Source organism: Hyperolius riggenbachi, chromosome 3 (genome assembly GCF_040937935.1).
Source record: "Hyperolius riggenbachi isolate aHypRig1 chromosome 3, aHypRig1.pri, whole genome shotgun sequence".
Taxonomy (NCBI): Eukaryota; Metazoa; Chordata; class Amphibia; order Anura; family Hyperoliidae; genus Hyperolius; species Hyperolius riggenbachi.
Window position 1 is genome coordinate 293,817,117 of NC_090648.1, and position 15,771 is coordinate 293,832,887.

At 40.6% G+C, this 15,771-nt stretch overlaps 2 protein-coding genes across 3 annotated transcripts in view; one reads left to right on the plus strand and one right to left on the minus strand.

The window, feature by feature from the left end:
• The window catches only part of LRRN3 (leucine rich repeat neuronal 3), a 99,315-nt gene extending 96,940 nt beyond the window's left edge, over positions 1 to 2,375 (minus strand). The window contains exon 1 of the mRNA XM_068272734.1: positions 2,048 to 2,375. The gene's annotated coding sequence lies outside the window, so the exon portion shown is untranslated. The remainder of the gene's footprint in view (positions 1 to 2,047) is intronic.
• The window catches only part of IMMP2L (inner mitochondrial membrane peptidase subunit 2), a 1,449,658-nt gene that overhangs the window by 645,931 nt on the left and 787,956 nt on the right, over positions 1 to 15,771 (plus strand). The gene's annotated exons all lie outside the window — the stretch shown is intronic.

Sequence of the window (15,771 nt, forward strand, 5' to 3'; positions counted from 1 at the left end):
GCCTTCCTAGTTCCCTCTGGCACATGTCCAGCTTCTGATTAAATTGTGTCATCCAATCCCCTCAGTCAATAAACTTACATATATCATTTCTCCTACTTGGCCAATCCAGAAAATTCAACTAATTGGCAGCAAATGATGTTTACTTGTGTACATGAATAAACACTCCATTTACTTGTTGAAAGCATGTAAAATGTCAGTTTTGTTAGGTCGAATAACTGATTATATTTTCCCATCACAATAAATATTCATTTCTTTATGTGATGCTTTTACATATTCACGGAAGGAAGGTGGGAGCTGCTGCCTGTGTGAATTTGTGATTGAGGAATATATGCAAAGTGTGTGTGTGTGTGTGTGTGTCTCATCTGATTTGAACTGACTATCATAAAGCACACATCTGCCAAAGTAAAAAGAAGCCAACACTGCCTTAAGGAGCAAGAAATCATTATTGGTAGTTGTAGCACAAGTTATAGCAATCTGCTTTGTGCATTTTTCAACAACACTTTGTCTTACAAGCCACCTTGGCAACGAGAGAAATAACTTTTTTTTCCTTTAAAATGGGTAGATTTTCATTATGGTTTTTCATGCAAACAGATGAAAATGTCAATTAAAACATTTGTGTTTTCTTTATGCAATGGCATCCCACTTAGCATCCCTTGTTAGAAATCCTTATTTAGAAACGGCCCTGCTAGAATTCCAGTGCTGCTTCTGTGAAGGCTTATGGTGTCACCCTTTCTTATAAAGGGGCTAGCTGGACATTTCACACATTGGCATAGTATGAAATAGCAGAATCAGCTGCTTGGTTAGAGGTCTGTCCATGCACACAGTATGCCTCTGCACACTGATGGATTTGTAGTACAGTGGCAACTGTGCGTGGGTGACACTTCTTTTTTATATTACATTACTTAGCAAGCGTATGTTCGGAGTAATAACTCTTAATAGGCGGTTACAGAAGCAGGCTTCTAGAGTCCAGCAGCAGGTTGTATGCCACGTACATCCGTCACAAAGCAAGTGGAAGAGCCATATATTCTTTATGTACCATTTGAATGGAGGCTGCAGAAGCAATTCACAGGACAAGCACATAATGGGCTTTCAAACAAGTGTTTATTAATAAATGAAATGGCTAGAATGGAATTAGAATGTTCCTTCAGCCTGGCCCTGTATCTCAGCACTGAGATAATCCCAACCTTCAAAGAATTAAAAAAGCAGCATTTACTCTTATGCAGTCATACAGTATTCTGGGAATTTGTGCTTGCCATGCAAGACTAATATGTGTATTTCTTTTCAAGTAAATCCTGGCTCTAAGCATACTGCCTCTCCCAAAGGTGCTTTTGACTTGAGGCTTTTCTTTTGTCTTATTAACTTCTTGCGTGCTGTAGTGGATCAGACTAATGACAGAACCAGCCAACTAATGTTCATAACAACCATTTTCAGACAAACTCAACAATAAAGTCAGATCCCTGTTAGGCTAAAACGGACAACACCACAATTGGTATGCACAAGCCTAAGAAACATATTCTTAAAAGCTTTCCTGCTGTGAGCTTCATAATTGCCCAAGGAGATTAGGACTTGTCTAGTTAATATAAATCTTTTTTCTTTCCCTCTTCTTTCTTATTCATTTCACATGCATCAGACAGGGCTGCGTTAGCAAACAGCTATTCACACTGTGTCTTCAGCCTGGCAAGAGGATATGCTTTAAAGGGAAGTCATTTACCACAATCCCTAAGATGTAGCCTGGCAGAAATCCAATAGCTGTGTGTGTGATATGCTCATTCAGGCTCCGGGATCTCAGTCTTTACATTCTTCAATTTACTGAAAATGCACAACTAACAAATACTGTGCTTGTTTCTGTGGCTTCTGAATCAGAAACAAAGCATTGTCTAGATATTTTAATCCTCAAATCTGGAATTTTAGTCTGGCTAAGCAATACACAATTTTAAAACAAACAGAAATTGTCTGTCTTTTGTTAGTGTTGCTCTTGCCAACACATTACATAAAATATGACCAGAGAGCAGGCATGGTGTAGCAATATACATCATTAAGAACTTACCCGCCAAGAAGAGTGTGCATCCTCTACAATTCCTTAGTTCAGACTGCAGTGCATGTTGGAAAGCTGGTGTAAATAGGTGCATTTATAGTCTTCTGCACTTGCACATATCCTGCTCTGTGAACAGAGCTGCCTGCCTCCTGCAAAGATCCTTCATAGCTGCCAGTGCTTTGTTTCCCTGTGGCTGATGCTGACAATCCAATACAGAGATGCTGCTTGTGTAGACTCTCCCCCTTCTCCTCCTTTCTGTGGTGCTGGTGCTGGTGGTTAGTGCTGCATCATTCACCCGATCACTTGTCACACTGACATGGTGCTGCCTGCTCAGCGATCATTAATAACTGAACACCCTCCACTCCCCAGAGAGGAGCCAATAGCTTCAGAGTGCCAAGATACAGTACTCACAGCTGCTCTAGTCTGGTTGGCTGAAACAACATGCCTATTATATGACATTGCTGCTTAGGTACACAGCCATGAAACCAGCCCTTCTTCCCCCCTCTGCTTCTAGGTGAAGAACTCATTATGAAGCTCACATGCCTAGTTACTTTGTGTTACTGGGGGCACAGGATGCAAATCTGCATACACACAAAAAAAGACTTAAAACATAATTTGAAAAACCCTTTTATATGAACATTTACTATGAAATAAAGCACAACCCCTTAAGGATTAATGATTTAACTCTACCATATAATTAAACCACAATCATAATTATACCCTAGTCTCCATTTTTTAAATTAGATTAATTTAAAAAATGGTGCTGACGTGAAGTTTTAAGAGATTGGGGTTTCGTTGTTCAGTGAATCAGTGATTGGAAACAAGCATGCAGGTCAGGTGTAAATACTTTTACTGGCTGCGTACTTGTTCCACTGACATGCCCATTTTGGTTGCTGTTGACAGTGCATATTGATAAATCTAGTTTCTCATCCTTGGTTTACTTCTGGTCTGTACTGTTAGCACATATGCTGCAATATGTGCTTCATTTTTTTGCTAGGAGTTAAAAAATTCAAATTCACAATATAATTAGTTACAAATATTGTGAATTACGTTAGCATATCGGGCTTCATTGCAATGTGTGTATTTGTTCTCTCTGTAGCTTCTAATAAAAGGTTTTGCGGCTGATGATGATAAATTCTTGGATGCATTCATCCAAATGGCACAGTGATATATAAATGTGGCTCATCACATTGGTCTGGAAATCAATTAGGCCAAGTGCTTTTATGCAGGTCATAGTACTCGGAAAATACTTCTCACTTCCTTGTACTTGGCAGTAACAAGGCGTTGGAAGGCTGTAAGGACTCTGGCTGGAACACTTTCTAATTCATTGACTTGGAACAAGTATGCAGCTTAGGGATCTTGGTGGAAAGTCAGAACAGCGGATTTGCAATATTTCTTCAAGGTAAGTGATCTAGGATAGGATATGGCAAGACAAGTAGTTTTAGAGCCAAGATACCCTGTTTCCTCTAGAGGTCAGCAGTGAGAGTCTCCATATTTCTTACCTGACAGATATGCTATAAAGTAAAAGTTACAACCAAGTGGCCATGCCGACTTCCAAAAACTGTTATCTTTATTATTCATTTATATATTCCAGAGTGGGGTGAACACTTAATGTTCTCAAATGTCCCTCATTGAGGCTCACAATGTAATGTCCAATTTCAGTCTCGGGCAGATTTGATGGGAAGCCAAGTAACCTACTATTATGCTTTTACGAGGTGGTAGGAAACTGAAGTGCTTAGAGGAGTGCCAAACAAACATGTGAAGAACTTACAAACATGCAACCCTCATGCAGATAATATCTGGCTACGGTTTAAATCTAGTGCTCAAAAAGAGGTAGCTATTATGCAGCGTCTGAGTTAAAGTAAGACTTCACACTGGTGGCTGAAAAAATGATGCCGAGTATCAGCCAATGACTCTGTTACTAAGATGAGGAATGACCTTGCATTAGTGCTGTTAGGATTGCCTAAGCAGTAGGTGAGCAGCAGCAAACACCCAAAAGTGAGAGCTATTACACTTCTGGAGCAGTGGATGGCTAAACAAAATAGTTAGAGAAACTGTGCACTAGTATGTAAGTTTCTATATGCCTCATCACAGCAGCCAGATGGTGAGACACACACGCACACATACACACAACGCCAAAGTTAGGTTTGTTTTATTGTTTATGGGATTTTCTTCGTATTTTGCTGACAGATCATTGTTTTTCCTTAAGAATCTGTGTATGAAAGGGTAATATAAGTGGAAGAAAATAATCCTAAGCTTCTTAGCAGTTTCAGCACCTGGACAGCTCAGTCACACAACAGAGGAATGGGGCTGAATTCAAACATTTAAAGGAGAACTGTAGTGAGAGGGATATGGAGGCTGCCATATTTATTTCCTTTTAAGCAATACCAGTTGCCTGGCAGCCCTGATGGTCTATTTGCCTAAAGAAGTGTCTGAATCACACCAGAAACAAGCATGCAGCTAATCTTGTCATATCTGTCTAAATGTATCAGAAACACCTGGTCTGCTGCATGCTTGTTCAGGGCCTATGGCTGAAAGTATTAGAGGCAGAGGATTAGCTGAATAGCCAGGCAACTGGTATTGCTTAAAAGGAAATAAATATGGCAGCCTCCATATACCTCTCACTACAGTTCTCCTTTAAAAGTCAAGATAAAAGTGCTTACTCTTAACAGCCATATAAAATGTAGCTTTCATTTCCCACCATACATTACAATATAAAAAATTACATTAGAGGTGTTGTTGGCTTCTCTGTCCCTAGTGCTGTGTGCACTTTCTATTTTTTTTTTCTTTTGCCTGAAATGAGAATTTGTGGTATTTTTGAAGGGGATTTAGTAAGAGTAGAGATGTGCCTCAGTGTTGTTGATGACAGTGTTAGTGACCCGCTTTGTTGCATCATTAATGACTGGTGTTATTCTTTTACCATTCCCACAGCGGGGCACCTCCTGTTTCTTCGCCCTGTTCACTTTTCTATAGACACGTTTATCCGCACAGTAATTGATTCTAAACAGATATTAGATTATATTCCTAGCAACAGTTATTGAATTATATTCCTAGCAGATATAATGCTAGCATGTTTTCTTGGGGATTTAAGTTTAAAAAAAGCAAGAAAAAAAGTGAACTTAAATGTAATTTGGGAATGGAGAATGAATACTGGGATGGTCATATGGAACATGCATACAAATCAGGAATGACAGAGCAAGGTCATTGGATCCACATACGTGTTTCAGATGAAAGATTAGCATTTCTAAAGGTGCTTCCACTTTTATATGAAATGCTATATAGAGTCTTTAGAGCAGCCTTTCTCAAGGTTTTCCTAGTCCAGGAATCCTTACCAAATTTTTCTGGTTTCGGGAAATCCTTTAATACATTTGTGCCATTTTTATGAGTTTTACCTTCTACTTACTATTATATGCCTCTTATAACAATAGTACCATTGTAATATTACATATGCAGCAATCGCTACTCTGCGTTAAAATTGCAGCTATCTCCCCCATAATAAAATACAGTCATCACCACCATAAGCAGTGCAATCATCCCACATAGGAAATCATTGGTGTCAGTGGGCTATCCCCCCCCCCCCCACACACACACACACACACATCAGTGTCAATGGGCTCCTCCAGCCCACATACATAGTTGAGTTCCTCCTCCCACACACATACTTGTCCATCATTGGGCATGCACATAATAAAGCATGGTGGTCAGTGGGGGTAAACAAAAATTACATACTATCAACGGAGTCTCTGCTCCCTCTGTCCTCAGAGCCAACCCGTGTTGCCTCAATGTTGCCTGTCCTTTGTTGTCTTACTCACTCCACAGCCACGTGCTTACTTGGACACTGCTCACTGATTTTGTCTACCTCGCTAGTTCCATACTTGCTCTCTTCAAATGAGAAAGGGTGCTTAAAGTGCCCAATAAGAGAGCAGGGTGATATGCCACAAATTGAATCAATTCACCAGACGCATCAGTGGAAGAGTGGGACTATTTTGTCCCACAAAAAAATTGGAAAATGGGACAGTTTTGCCATGGAACCCCTGAGGGGTTCTCACATAGCTCTAGGGTTCAGCAGAACCCCAGTTGAGAATGGCTGTGTTAGAGTAACACAAAGAATTTTGCATTTTAAAGTCAAAAGATGTTAAAAAAAAGTAGGCAAAACATAGGCTTCTGGTTCAGTCAGGTTATTGCACAAGCTTTTTGGCATCTATTGCAACCATGCAATGCATAAACATTGGCAGTCTGGTATTTTCATCTCCTTTGTTCACACTCCTTGACATTAAAGAGAATCTGTATTGTTAAAATCGCACAAAAGTAAACATACCAGTGCGTTAGGGGACATCTCCTATCACCCTCTGTCACAATTTCGCCGCTCCTCGCCGCATTAAAAGTGGTTAAAAACAGTTTTAAAAAGTTTGTTTATAAACAAACAAAATGGCCACCAAAACAGGAAGTAGGTTGATGTACAGTATGTCCACACATAGAAAATACATCCATACACAAGCAGGCTGTATACACCCTTCCTTTTGAATCTCAAGAGATCATTTGTGTGTTTCTTTCCCCCTGCAGCTATCTTCCACTGAAGTGTCAGGCTGTTTCTTACTGCAGAGTGCAGACAGCTCTGCCCATATGTAATTCATCAGTATGTGAAAGCCCAGCCAGCTCAGAGGAGGATTTATCCAGCTTGTAAAAGATAATAGAGCAGAGAGAAGCTGCCCTAATCTAAATAATACACAGGCAGTTTGCAGAGAGGGGCCTGGAGGGGGGAGATGCATCACAGAACCACAACACTGAAGAACTTGGCAGCCTTCCAGACACAGGCTGACAAGTCTGACAAGAGAGAGATAAGTTGATTTATTACAGAGATGGTGATAGTAGAACGTGCTGCAGTAAGCCAGAACACATTAGAATAGCTTTTGGAACTTGTAGGATGATAAAAAACAGGATGCAATTTTTGTTACGGAGTCTCTTTAAGGCCCCTTTTACACTTAAAGGAATACTATCGATGTATGCATTTATTTTTAAATGCTGTATGTTGTAGCACACACTAGGACAAGTACGAGGAGCAATTTGATTCCTCACACAACTGTTCCTCTCAGCTGTAAAATCCTCCGTCAGTTTTGGCGTCAGTGTTGGATACAAAATGTATCTAATACTGAGGGCTCCCAGCGGGCTAGACCATGTCTCTGCACAGGGGAGTTGCTATCAACTCCTCAGTTTATACTTTAATTATCACCTTGCTGAAAGAATCTTGTTGATATGGTGGTAAGGGGTTAAAGATTCTAGCAATGTGTGTTTATTATCTTTGCTTCTCTTGACTGATAAAGATACTAATAATGCTAGTTGTAGACAGTGGTCTGTCCCACTCAGCAGCTTGTAAAGTGGATGCAGCCTGGAGTGAATCACCTCAAGCAGGCAGCTAGTCTGAGTGTAAACACAGACTCGTATAGCTAGTTATATTCCAGCAATATTCCAGCTCATTTAGTTACCTGTTACCACCTCAGATCAGCCTATTTCTCCTCATGTCCTCTGCATGCTGTGAGTGACACAGTGAAATATATTTGTGAGCTGTGTGACAGAGTAACCAAGCAGCTCAGGGTGACCCAAACTACTATGAGCTGTGTGAGAAATGAATTTTTAAGCAGGGATAGTGAGAGAGAGACCTGGGTGAATAAATAAAGTGCAAAATACAAGATTAGCGCTCGCTCCTCAAAAGCACCGCTGTGTAAACAATGGTGTATCAATGTTTTTGCACAGATGAAGATTCAAATGGCAATAAAATCCAAGTGCTGCAGTTCAGTAACTGGGTTGTGCCAGTAAATACAAAGAATATAAAACAGTCATTGCGCTCTTGGCATCAGAAAACAGGCATCCACCTCGCCCCCCTATATGAAACCACTCACCAGCAGTTGTGGTCTGCAAGCAGACCAATCAGCGCTTTCGGGGTGTATGGTCCCCCGTCACCTCTCTGGCTCTGCTGCCTCTGGCGTAGTCCGTGTATGATACGGATCCGTGGTGGTCTCCTGGTCCGGGGTTGGTGTCAGCTTATGAAGAGAAAAAACACACAGGAAGACCCGCTTCCAATAGTGTGATTCCGTTTATTTAAAAAAAGGGGTCATATAAAATATGTGACTGGGGGGCACTGAGCGATACACTATGTTGTAGATGGAGTCACCTCCTGTGTGGCCACCACGTGCTGGTGAACTCCTCTCCGTGCCGATACCGTGCGCCCCGTAGGATTGAAAAAACTCGCTAGTACGCCAGGATCTGACACGCCGCCTCAGTCACTGTCTCCAGCGTCTATGCGTGCCTGCGTACTAGGTTGCGTAATACGTCACTCCGTTGGCTCCACCCTACGCGTTTCGTTGCGTAGCAACTCATCAGGGGCTATCACGGAGTGTCGTGTCTGCCCTCATTTATTGCCTGTCAGGCCGCCATCCAGGAAGTGACTCCTCCCTTACACAAATTCAGATAAAACACTACGTGATTCATTGATAGATTGGACTAATAGTATAGATAATGATACATAACACCTCATATGTACTGGGGATAAATTCCCCTTACTATGTTATGAACTCAATATCAGTGCAGCATTACCAATAATTAGGGCAATGATGACAAATTACTTCAACACATTACGAAAGTACATGGCATCAGACGTTATGATTATCCACGTGATCAATTCACGTTATCCCTATTGGTTATAAGAAGACATGAGTTACATATACAAATGCATAACATCCAGCACAAAGGTCCCACAGGGACCGTCATTATTACTGTTATTGTTTTGTTACTTAACACTCACAGAGGTCAATGGTATGGATTATCAGATCAATGATTATAGAACTAATACTAACAGATCTATGCCTTCAGGGTTGGGACGTATGAACACGTGATGACTTTAGGGGTCATCATATGGGTCCCCTTAGTGAACAAATAACAACATTAGCGGGTATGGGGTGCAGATTATTATTCTCCCCCGCATGTGCCATTAATTGGCCAGGCCAATTATGGCAATGTGGTGGGTGGCAGCCATGGGTGTTGGTATCCACAACGCATCATCCGCACGAATCGATGCATCTAGGCCCCCCCATCACATATTTGGCATGCCCCCACCCACAACCGCCTCTGTCCAAAATGTTATTACTCATAATGTTATCAATGTTTAAAACGATATCAGGTATGAGACAAGGGCCAATGATTATTAGATAGACATACTGGGAAAAAAAATAAATTATGAGTTGTTTAAAAAGCAATTTAGATCTATATCAATGTTGAGCCCAGATGGTTCAAGGGTGTCCAACTCATAAATATTTTTTGTTTCCAATTTGGAAAGTTCCCGGATTTTATTGCAATAAAATCCGGGAACTTTCCAAATTGGAAACAAAAAATATTTATGAGTTGGACACCCTTGAACCATCTGGGCTCAACATTGATATAGATCTAAATTGCTTTTTAAACAACTCATAATTTTTTCCGTTTTAACTGAGAGCAACTGATTAAGTGTAAAAGGGCCCTAAGGCCCCGTTTCCACTTACCCGTAATCAGTTGGTACGCACATTTTTTTCTTCTCCATAGCAGTGCATTGAGAAAAATATTTCAGTTAAAATGTGTTAAGTGTGAAAGGTGCCATAGGAAAATATGGGTATTAATTTGAAAATCAGTTGTCCTTTCAGTGATAGCTGAGAGCAACTGATTAAGTGTAAATGGGGCCTAACCCTCTTATACTTAGTACATTGAGCCTGATACAATTCAGTTTTGCTCCTAGGTTTCCCTCTAGAAGATAATTTTTCACCATTTGTTTAACTTCTTGCCGACCGCTCCACGCCAATTGGCGTGAATGAGCGGGAGCCCTAGGACCACTCCACGGCGTAAAGTGCTAGGGGCGGGGATTGCGCATCTCCGCATAAATGACTGAGCTCCACTCCGCCATAAGTCTCCCAGCGGCGATCGCGCTAGGAGACTGTTAGATGGCAAAACAGCAGTCTAGGCAATCTAGGGCAGCGCTGTACAGGGGACAGCCGTATCTCTCGGCAGTCCCCTCCAGAGGCACAAATGCGATCCTCTGTCATAAGCTGATGCCTATGACAGCCATTCACTGTCATTGGCTAGTGGAAGGAGGGAGGGCAGGGATAGTAGAAAATACATTAAAAAATAGAATTATTTATTAAAAAACAAATAAACAAATTTTAAAAAAGCCTTAAAGCTGCAGTGGCCTAATTGGTAAAAAATGGCTTGGTCACGGGGCTGGGTGGGGGTGGGGGGGTGTTGGGTGGGAAGGGTTTAACACCATGGTCCTTAAAGAGGAACTCCAGTGAAAATAATGTAGTAAAAAAGTTCTTCATTTTTTACCATAATTATGTATAAATGATTTAGTCAGTGTTTGCTCAATGTAAAATCTTTCCTCTCCCAGATTCACATTCTGTCATTTATTACATGGTGACATTTTTACTGTGGGCAGGTTATGTAGCTGCTCCTAGCTGTTTTGGCTGTTAGAGACAGCTGTAAAAAGCTAATTCCTGTCTGTGAACATTGTTACATTGTGTCAGTTTGCCCAGAGTACCGCGGTACTCAGAGCTTCTTGTGGGAGGGGTTTCAGCACAAAATCAGTCATACAGCGCGCCGTGATGGTCTGTTTGTGAAAATCATTATATTTCTCATGTAAAAGGGGGTATCAGCTACTGATTGGGATAAAGTTCAATTCTAGGTTGGAGTTTCTCTTTAAGTGGTTAAAATAACATTTCAGCACTCTGCAACTGAAAATGTACCAAAAAATAGTGAAGATGCTTTGTATAAATAATTCTGAGTGTTACACCCTAATAGCATACATATTTTAAACATTACAATTTATGCATTGTCTTTTAAATTCCATCATATTAATTTTTTTTCTTTCAATTGTACTATATAAGTGCGGGGAGGGAGCATAATTAATACTTGTTATAAGGATAGGAAATGTATGTTTAATTGTTTTTTATTGTAAGCTGCGTTCTAACCAACAGGAAATGACTGACTGTAATTTTTACAAGGAAATTATTGTATTGTTCGTTACAACACCAATCATTTCAATTTAAACGCTTAGATTGGGTTAAAAAACATATGTTCCTAACCAACAATCTGTGCACAACCACAGGGGGTGGCAGGGGGTGCACAGACAGGAACGAGGATTTATATTCCTGGGAGCTCAGGTGAGATTTTCAGGGACATATATCCTTGTCTCGTGGGAGGGGAAGTGGTTAAAGGATATCTGAAGTGAAAGGGATATGGGTGCTGCCATATTTATTTCCTTTTAAACAATACCTGTTGTTTGGCATCTTGCTGATCTTTAATGCATCAGTAGTGTCTTAAGCACACAGCTGAAACGAGCATAAAGCAAATGCAGTCAAACTTCAGTCAAACATTTGATCTGCAAGCTTGTTCATCATCTATAGTTAAAGTATTAAAGTCTGATGATCAGGAGAGCTGCCAGGCACTTTGCATTATTTAAAGTTAAATAAATATCTTTCTTGCTCTTCTATTGCAATAGATAGCCAAACAGTGTAAAATGTGATAAGTACCAGTCGCTGGCAGTAGATAGGCATTAGAAACTCCCATAAACCATCAACAAGCCTGCTGGTAGCATTGTCCATTAAGCTGTAGAAAGGTCAGAGTCTATAGTCCACAGCAATGTCGATTAAATCATGGCAAAGGCAGAGAAGCGGCCACTGTAATTACCAATTCTGTATTTTGTATATTGGTGTATACCATTGTGTGTAATATGTTGCTCTATATAAATGAATAATAATAATAAATATGGCAGCGCCCATTTCCCTCTTACTTCAGGAGTCCTTTTAATGTGTACGCAAGCTAGAATTATTTGTCTCTCATTGCCCATCTCTACACCAAAATATATGCAATCAATGCATACAGTATGCCAACCACATATGATAGGCACAGGATCTAATAAAAGGAACGGAAGGTTATATGCTAATCTAGCTTGGCCACAATAAAGGCATCCCTTTCCCATTTATGTAGGTGAAGTTACTTTTAGGCTGCTTTCACAGTGGGACGTTACAGGCGCACGTTAGAGCAGCCTGTAACGCAGCCCAACTCACAGTAATGAAAAATCAATGGGCTGTTCACAGTGCCCACGTTGCGTTACATTGTAACGCTGCACGTTGAATGAGAGTGCAGCATGCTGTGCGTTATATGTGGTTTTAGCTGCGTTAGACTGTTTGCACATGCTCAGTAAGGGGAGAGTCCCTATTGTTCCTAGCCACATGGCTAATTAATATTCACTGCACTGTAGTTTTGTCCAGATCATGAACGATTCGGATCTTTGATCCGGATCATCACAATGAAGGACTCGGTTCACAGTGGATGTCTGGAAGAAACAGGAACTGCAGCTTCTGTGCACACGCACAACCTTCCTGCTGCATCTCTCCCTTCCCCATTAGCACCCTCAATGTGCTCTCATTCTCCTGCACCTCTCACTCTGCTGCACCCCTGCTTCCTGCCTCCCTAGTAAAATGATTCAAAGATTCGGTTCAAAGATCTGGATCTTTTCAATGATCCGATTCGAATCATCCAAATCATTGAAAAGATCCGGACTTCCCAGGATGGCACCAAGAGAATCATAACGCGGCTCAATCTGACGTCCAACTTCAACACCCCCATGCGTTGCGTTAGGGGCACGTTATGTGACCTTAACGTCCCCTAAAACGCAACGTCTTGGTGTGAAAGAGGCCTAAAGAAATTAAAGAGGTGCCATGGTAACATATAGTAGAATGAGGTAAATTATTCAGGATACCCGCTTTTATGGTAATTTACCTGGTTTCAGCATCAGAAACACTTCCTATATCTATATATTGCTGTATATTGGTTTGTAACCCTACTTTCCCAGTGATGTCACAGCCTATGCTGTTTAGGTATGCAAAATTCTCCTTGCAGGACATTCTGAGAGACCAGGTATTGTTTTCACTGGTTTTGGAGCTCTCCGTAAACAAACATTCCACATAGATCACCTGACAGCAGTAAAGATGTCACCACCTGTGATAAAATTCATAATGTAAATCAGGGAGAGGAACGATTTTACAATGGGCAAACACTGACTGAATCATGTATACATAATTATTGTAAAAATTGCAATTTTATTCATTGTTATTTTCAGTACAGTTCCTCTTTAACCACTTCAGCCTTCAGTCGTTTTCACTTTATGCATCCGAGCAATGTTCACCTCCCATTCATTAGCCTATAACTTTATCACTACTTATCACAATGAACTGATCTATATCTTGTTTTTTCCGCCACCAATTAGGCTTTCTTTGGGTGGTACATTTTGCTATGAGCCACTTTACTGTAAATGCATTTTAACAGGAAGAATAAGAAAAAAATGGAAAAAAGTAATTATTTCTCAGTTTTCAGCGATATAGTTTTAAAATAATACATGCCTCCATAATTAAAACTCATGTATTTTATTTGCCCATATGTCCCGGTTATTACACCTTTAAAATTATGTCCCTTTAACAATGTATGGCGACAATATTTTATTTGGAAATAAAGGTGCATTTTTTCCGTTTTGCATCTATCACTATTTACAAGTTTAGAATAAAAAAATATAGAAATATTTCATCTTTACATTGATATTTAAAAAGTTTAGACCCTTAAGTAAATATTGTAATGTTTTTTTATTTTTTTATTATTGTAATGTTTTTTTTATTTTTTATATTAAACATTTTATTTGGGTATTTTATGGGAGGGTGGGATGTAAACAGTACTTTTATAATGTAAATGTGTGTTGTGTTTTATTTTTTTTACTTTTAGTTGTAGTTTTCCTTTTTGGCCACAAGATGGCGGCCATGAGTTTGTTTACATGACATCACTCTAAGCGTAACATACGCTTAGAGGGACGCATGGGGACGCAACAGCCAGAAAAAGCGGAGCTTCTGAGAGAAGCTGTCACTTTTTCTGCGGGGGAGAGGAATCAGTGATCGGGCACCATAGCCCGATTAACTGATTCGTGGGCTAACGATCTGCGCCGCGACGATCTGAGGCCGCACATGGCCTCCTGGGCGTAGCTAGTACATCCAGGAGGCCAAAGTAGTTAACTTCCCTGGCGGTAAGCCCGACCTACGCACGGGCTAACCGCCTCAGAGGACCACATGGCCCCGGGAGGATTTTTTTTTTCAAAATGTGATTTCAATGCTTCAGCTAGCACTTCGCTAGCTAACTATGCCCCCAAGTCCCTCTGCTCTCCCCCATTCCCCCGTTATATGTACCCCAAGGGATCCCGTGATGGCGCAGCCTCCCTATCAGCTCCAGGCTTCCCTATGGGGAGGATCGGGACTGCGCATGACGTCAGACGTCATGTCCGATCGTCGCAATAGCAACGAGTGAAGCTGAATCGTGAAGCTGCGGCTCTCACGGGATCGCAGGGGTAAATATTGCCGGCGGCAATCGGGAGGATCAGAGCGGTGTCGGGTGGCTTGGGGGGCATAGTTAGCTAGTGAAGTGCTAGCTGAAGCATTTAAATCACATTTTATTTTTTAAAAAATCCTCCCGCGGACACAGCCTCTGAAACTGCGTACCACCAGGGAGGTTAATGTTTTATATAGTATGTATTTTAAACAATGGTGTGAGTGTTCAGACATTACATACAATCCAATAGTAATAATTTTATATGAAAAAAAAAGAAACCTTAATGTTAGAGAAAATCTACAGGAAGAGAAATCTGCATTATGCCTTTTAATATTTTGTAAAGTTGCATCTTGCAGTAATAATAGCTTTAAATCATTTCGTGGTAAAAACAGACATTTTTCACCAAAGTAATTAGGCTTATCAGAAGGGAAAGTATGGTATTTAGAAGGACTTTTTCAAAGGAAGCACATAAATTAAGAATGCAGATTGAGGACAAACAATTTTTTTTATAAACATCCAGCTTTAGAAACCAATATAATACAATCAGGGTCTAGCATAGTTTTTCTATGTGGTCAGGATGATAAAAAAGAGAATGCATGTAATATCTTTAGGGGAATCCAGGTGTTTGAGGGAAGAGGGGATGACAAGATGGTGGCTTGATGGGGAAGGAGACCTGAGAGCCTGAATATTCAAATAGCATTTCCTATGTTAAAAATCTGAACTTTTTAGCACTGTATGTAAGACACAGACTGCCTAGTAAACAAGTATGCAGGAAATCCTTGCTTCCTGCATGTATAATTAGCTAAAAACACTTGACTGCTTTGTAACTCTGGAACACCAGTTCTTAAAAAGGAAAATGATACACCATTACCCTTTTTGCTTGCAGGAAGACTGAGCTGTGTTTGTTGCCGTCTCTGAATTTTCATTATTATTTAGTATTTATGTGGCGCCAACATCCTCTGCAGCTCTGTACAGAGTATATTGTTTTGCCACTTAACTGTCACTAAGAAGGGCTCATAATCTTATCCCTACCATAGTCATAAGTCTATGTATGTACCACGTACATATCTATCATAGTCTAGGGTCAATTTTAGAGGGAAGCCAATTAGTTTATATGTATGTTTTTGGAAAGTGGGAGTGTCTGGAGGAAACCCACATATACACTGGAAGAACATACAAACTCCATGCAGATAGTGCCCTGGCTAGGATTTAAACCGTGGACTCAGTGCTGCAAGGCAAAAATTAGACTAAGCACCACGCCACTGTGCTGCCCACCATGTTGTCTCTGAAGATCTTGCTGCTGCTGCTTCCTTAGCTTGCAGGAGGGAATTACATTATATTAAATTTTG